Source organism: Schistocerca serialis, chromosome 7 (genome assembly GCF_023864345.2).
Source record: "Schistocerca serialis cubense isolate TAMUIC-IGC-003099 chromosome 7, iqSchSeri2.2, whole genome shotgun sequence".
NCBI classification, from domain to species: Eukaryota; Metazoa; Arthropoda; class Insecta; order Orthoptera; family Acrididae; genus Schistocerca; species Schistocerca serialis.
This window is the reverse complement of record NC_064644.1, coordinates 144598001-144604000: the sequence shown is the minus strand read 5'-3', so window position 1 is coordinate 144604000 and position 6000 is coordinate 144598001.

Sequence of the window (6000 nt, the reverse complement as noted above, 5' to 3'; positions counted from 1 at the left end):
AGAACCACTAAATATGATGCTATGACTCCACCTTACATGGATCAGACTACCTTCTGTTCAAATTTCACGTTCTTGTAATGGATACGTGAATGGACGTACTGTATTTGCATTTTCTTACGAATTTTCTTACTCCTTAAACATCTGTATGTGAGAAATGCAGTGGTGGCTTTGTAACGTCTCTACTTCCTCCACATTGTCGTGTACAATTAGTCACACATGACGTTATCTATAAAATATATGAAAGAAGTTCCTACATAAGCATTCACTTATGTTGGGACTTCGCTTTGTCTCCCACAGAAATATTCATTTTCGTTTTGATTCTTCTGATCTAAAATCCATATCTGATTCACGTGTGCACTTCCGATGCACAATCCCACCGAGCACCACCTATCTGCAGTCCCTGTCCGGTGACTCCATGTTCGCTACTCTGAGATTCCCAGAGGAGATCGGAATTATTTTTGCATCTGCACTGAAGGAGGTGGATCCATTGCCCAGTTAGGCGTACCAAATACACTCCTGGAAATGGAAAAAAGAACACATTGACACCAGTGTGTCAGACCCACCATACTTGCTCCGGACACTGCGTGAGGGCTGTACAAGCAATGATCACACGCACGGCACAGCGGACACACCAGGAACCGCGGTGTTGGCCGTCGAATGGCGCTGGCTGCGCAGCATTTGTGCACCGCCGTCGTCAGTGTCAGCCAGTTGGCCGTGGCATACGGAGCTCCATCGCAGTCTTTAACACTGGTAGCCTGCCGCGACAGCGTGGACGTGAACCGTATGTGCAGTTGACGGACTTTGAGCGAGGGCGTATAGTGGGCATGCGGGAGGCCAGGTGGACGTACCGCCGAATTGCTGAACACGTGGGGCGTGAGGTCTCCACAGTACATCGATGTTGTCGCCAGTGGTCGGCGGAAGGTGCACGTGCCCGTCGACCTGGGACCGGACCGCAGCGACGCACGGATGCACGCCAAGACCGTAGGATCCTACGCAGTGCCGTAGGGGACCGCACCGCCACTTCCCAGCAAATTAGGGACACTGTTGCTCCTGGGGTATCGGCGAGGACCATTCGCAACCATCTCCATGAAGCTGGGCTACGGTTCCGCACACCGTTAGGCCGCCTTCCGCTCACGCCCCAACATCGTGCAGCCCGCCTCCAGTGGTGTCGCGACAGGCGTGAATGGAGGGACGAATGGAGACGTGTCGTCTTCAGCGATGAGAGTCGCTTCTGCCTTGGTGCCAATGATGGTCGTATGCGTGTTTGGCGCCGTGTAGGTGAGCGCCACAATCAGGACTGCATACGACCGAGGCACACAGGGCCAACACCCGGCATCATGGTGTGGGGAGCGATCTCCTACACTGGCCGTACACCACTGGTGATCGTCGAGGGGACACTGAATAGTGCACGGTACATCCAAACCGTCATCGAACCCATCGTTGTACCATTCCTAGACCGGCAAGGGAACTTGCTGTTCGAACAGGACAATGCACGTCCGCATGTGTCCCGTGCCACCCAACGTGCTCTAGAAGGTGTAAGTCAACTACCCTGGCCAGCAAGATCTCCGGATCTGTCCCCCATTGAGCATGTTTGGGACTGGATGAAGCGTCGTCTCACGTGGTCTGCACGTCCAGCACGAACGCTGGTCCAACTGAGGCGCCAGGTGGATATGGCATGGCAAGCCGTTCCACAGGACTACATCCAGCATCTCTACGATCGTCTCCATGGGAGAATAGCAGCCTGCATTGCTGCGAAAGGTGGATATACACTGTACTAGTGTCGACATTGTGCATGCTCTGTTGCCTGTGTCTATGTGCCTGTGGTTCTGTCAGTGTGATCATGTGATGTATCTGACCCCAGGAATGTGTCAATAAAGTTTCCCCTTCCTGGGACAATGAATTCACGGTGTTGTTATTTCAATTTCCAGGAGTGTATATGACTGCATATCGTCTGTTCTTTCGGACATCACGCATTCATACAACACAATTATTCTGCATGACATAACAATACTTTCTAGTCTTGTCAACATGTACTGCGGATACGTAACAGGTTTCTACTTTAACATGTTACCCTGTGGGATGTCCTTGCTGTCACTGTCCAATCCTTTTGTCGTTACCTTCCTCCTCCCTTCATGCGTCAATCATTAGCACAGTTGAACTTCCTTTCGCTGCAGTATGATATTCTTCTTGAGCCCTTGTCTTGCACTCACCGTTAATTAATTTGCCCTCATTTTTAGTCACCTCCTCATCCTCTTTGGGTGCGTCCAACAAACACTCATTATTTAAAAATGACAAACACAGGGCCACTCTCTCGTAATAAATGGTATCACACATGTTCTGTCCCTTCGTTATCAGATTCACTAGTAGTCATGTATCCCCAGTCTTTGTCTTAATTGCATTCCTCTTCATTATCTGTTTCACTTCACTCTGTGCATATTAAACACTGGCCATTTCTTCTGTCTGTTTCACATTTCATGCACCTCTTCATCGCTCATCAACACCTAGCTCCCTGGGCACAGTACACGTTGGGACATCTTACCGCCCATACTGACATTCTATAACTGGGTTCGCAACACCTTCCATATTATAGTCTAATTACATTACTCCTCATGTCAATGTTTTCTTTTGCTCATCACAATTCACAAACCAGGGCCTGCCGGAGTGCCCGTGCGGTTCTAGGCGCTACAGTCTATAAAGGTACATTTGCATGCTGTGCGTGAGTTTCTTCGGAAAAGCGAAATCTTAATTAAATAATTATTCTCTGACAAATAAATAAAGCCTATGGCACAGAACTGCAGCGCTATGCCGCTGATAAAACAAAATACAATTAAGACACTCTTATGTTTCATTAAGAAGAAGTAAGTCTTATACAATAACTGGTGCGGGAAGCACGTATATTTTAGTAACTGGCACACCGCCATTTTTGATGTTATATAAGAACACTGCGAGTTGCAATCTCACTAGGCACTCGACTCTGTAAAGATTCTATATTTATGAGTGTAAGTTGAATTATTTAACTGTAGGCTTATTCGTTGAATATATCTGATTTAACTAACTGTGTAAACTTTTTTATGTTTAGTAGACAGTCACCTCTGTACGACGTATTGACATGGCTGGCAAATTATTCTAGTATTGAGACTTTGAGTCCGCACCTACCGCAGCAGTCTTTGGAAACGGTTTAAATACGAAGTCCGATTATTTGAGTCTTATTTCACGGTCAACTACGAATAACATTGCGTTTACGAAAAAGCCATTGTCAAGCGTCTGATACCAAATAATTAAACGTCCACGTTCCAGATAAGCAAATATTAATTACAACCAATTACTATCATACATATACAATAATTAATATTATATTTTATTTATTTATTTTATATTGGAGACTGCGTGTCGGACTTGTTATTTTGTCATTTCTTACGTTGTTCTCTTTGTTTCATGTGAAAAATCAACTTTCTGGACCTGGACTTGAATATACGAGAAATAACAAAAATCTTAAGATATTTTCCAATTCTATAATTTTGCGGGAAGACGCAACGAAGCTTCCAGAAAAATAAGGTAAGGCGCAGCATCTTTGCATTGGCAAGCTTGACCAGACGCATAATTCGGTGTATTAGTATATTCTGTAGTATTTCTTTCGCGCGTAGCAGTTTTCAGTGATAAATTTCATTCTCAGTACTTTTCCTTAAACAATAACTTCTGCAACAATACCAATACACGAGTGTACAATATGGCTGACTTCTGTACGATACGTTGTAACATGGCTAGCAGCTATTAAGAACAATCCGATATTCAGTTTACATTTTTAAATTGCCATTGATGCTACGAGCGATTCATGTTCAACTGCATTTTATTTTAAAACCAGTGTCAAACTTTATTTTCTTGAAACGTGTGGCATGATCATAACTAGAAAACAATACGCAAAGATGGAACAGCAAAGACATACTATTCAGACGCAATCCGGCTCGGACGCGAGACAAATGTTAGAAAATGACTTTACGACAGCAACCGGTAGTGACGATTCATCAAATACTGACGCAAGTGTTAACGGAAATTTTGACAATAGCCCGTCCACCACAAAAATTTCAAAGTCTCAGTCAGAGCCCATGTTAATACATGACGCCACGTCTAATGACGCGGCGGGGGCAGAGACCTTGTAAACAGTAAACATTGCCACCATATTACAAATGCTAATAAAACAAAACGCAGAAAATATGGCAACCTTAAAGACGCAAAATGAACAGTTAAAGACTCAAAATAACGAAATTAAATCTGACCTCATAGCAATCAAGACATGTAATGACACTTTATGTAGACGTGTGGAACTTACAGACGCCACATTGACGAAACAGATGACTGAACTCAGTACGAAACTTTCCAAGCTTAATATGATACAAGAAAAGACTACAAATGACGTAGCACTTTTACAGACACAAGTAAAAAACCTTGTCACGTGTGAAACTCTTACTGAACAAATTGAAACATATCCTTCAGTACATGACAACCTCGAAAAACGAATTACTGACGTGCAGAATAAATTTGACGATGTTGAACAACACCTGACGGACAGATTACAATCTGATGCCACAGCTCATTTTCAAAATATTAATAAAGAATTTCATGATTGGGTAGAGAGCAAAGACTAAACATCTTGATAGATGCATACGTGAAAATTTATCAACAATTGTGCACGACTCCGTAGCGGAATACATCACTAATAACAAACAGCTGATTAGTGACGCAGTACAGTCTGTCACTGCACCAATGAAACAATTCACGTATCAACCACAGTCTGAATGTAACGAAAATATCAGTCAAAATGTACAGTTTAGAAACCAATATACATACGAGCATGACGCACACATACCGCACACGACAAACACACAAGAACAAAACACCCACGACAACATCACATACCACGACGTGCAAACACAAACGCAAGCTATTATCATCGTAAACCACAGCAACATTATCGTAATTACTCGCCATCTGAACATTACAGTAATTACAGTGGAACAAATCCATATCATAATGCAAAGGATGAAGAAAGGTTAGTAGAACACAGGCAATTTCAGACTTTTATCCCAGAAAAACGAACCACTCATCCGGTGATTTTTTTAAGATCATTTAGTAACGCATTTCCAAGCACTTGGAGTGACCGGAAAAAGATCTCATATATTGTCGGTTACATCGAAGGCGATGCAGCTGTCTGGGCATACTGTTAAGCTGATGTATGTATCACGTACAGTGAGTTTGAGAGTGCCTTTCTGAACAAATTGTGGTCGCAATCCGTTCAGGAGCGACTCAGAAGACAAATTTTAGAACCTGAAACTTTTAACAGTAAATATGGTAACTTACGCAGATATTTTGAAAAAACTTGAACATGGGACATTTTTTGGACGAACCAGTCGCAACACGTGATATACTCCGTGCGCTGAAGGCCAAATTGCCTTTCAACATTAAAGAAAAACTCTTACGTATTCCGGATGACGATCCAGATTATTTTTTAACAGGTTTATATTCGGTTGACATGTTACTAGAAGATCAGCGCTTCGCGCGGCAAAACAGCAGCCACAATGTTTATACTAGTGGTATGCAAAACATGCAGGCTTGCCAACTCAGTTCTAGCGTGCCGACAGTTGGATACGCGGTACAGCAAAAACAGCAAACTCACATGCCGTCTCAATACGGACATCAAAATCAAAACGCGTATTCCAATACAAACAACAGTTACTACAGTTATAACACTTCATGCGGCAATCCATACAAAAGGCACCGCGGTAATAACTACAACAACGGTAACAACGGATACAAATATAACAACAAAAAGACAAACAGAAACATAAACAATAATAACTACGAGCCAAGACAGCATCAAGGCTGGACTCGTAGCGATCAATACTTTCATTCAAACACTGCTATGCCACAGCAGCCACCAGGACAAAATTGGAGCATACCTTACGACCGACCGGTAAGTCGTAATGCGCAACAGCAACAACAGGC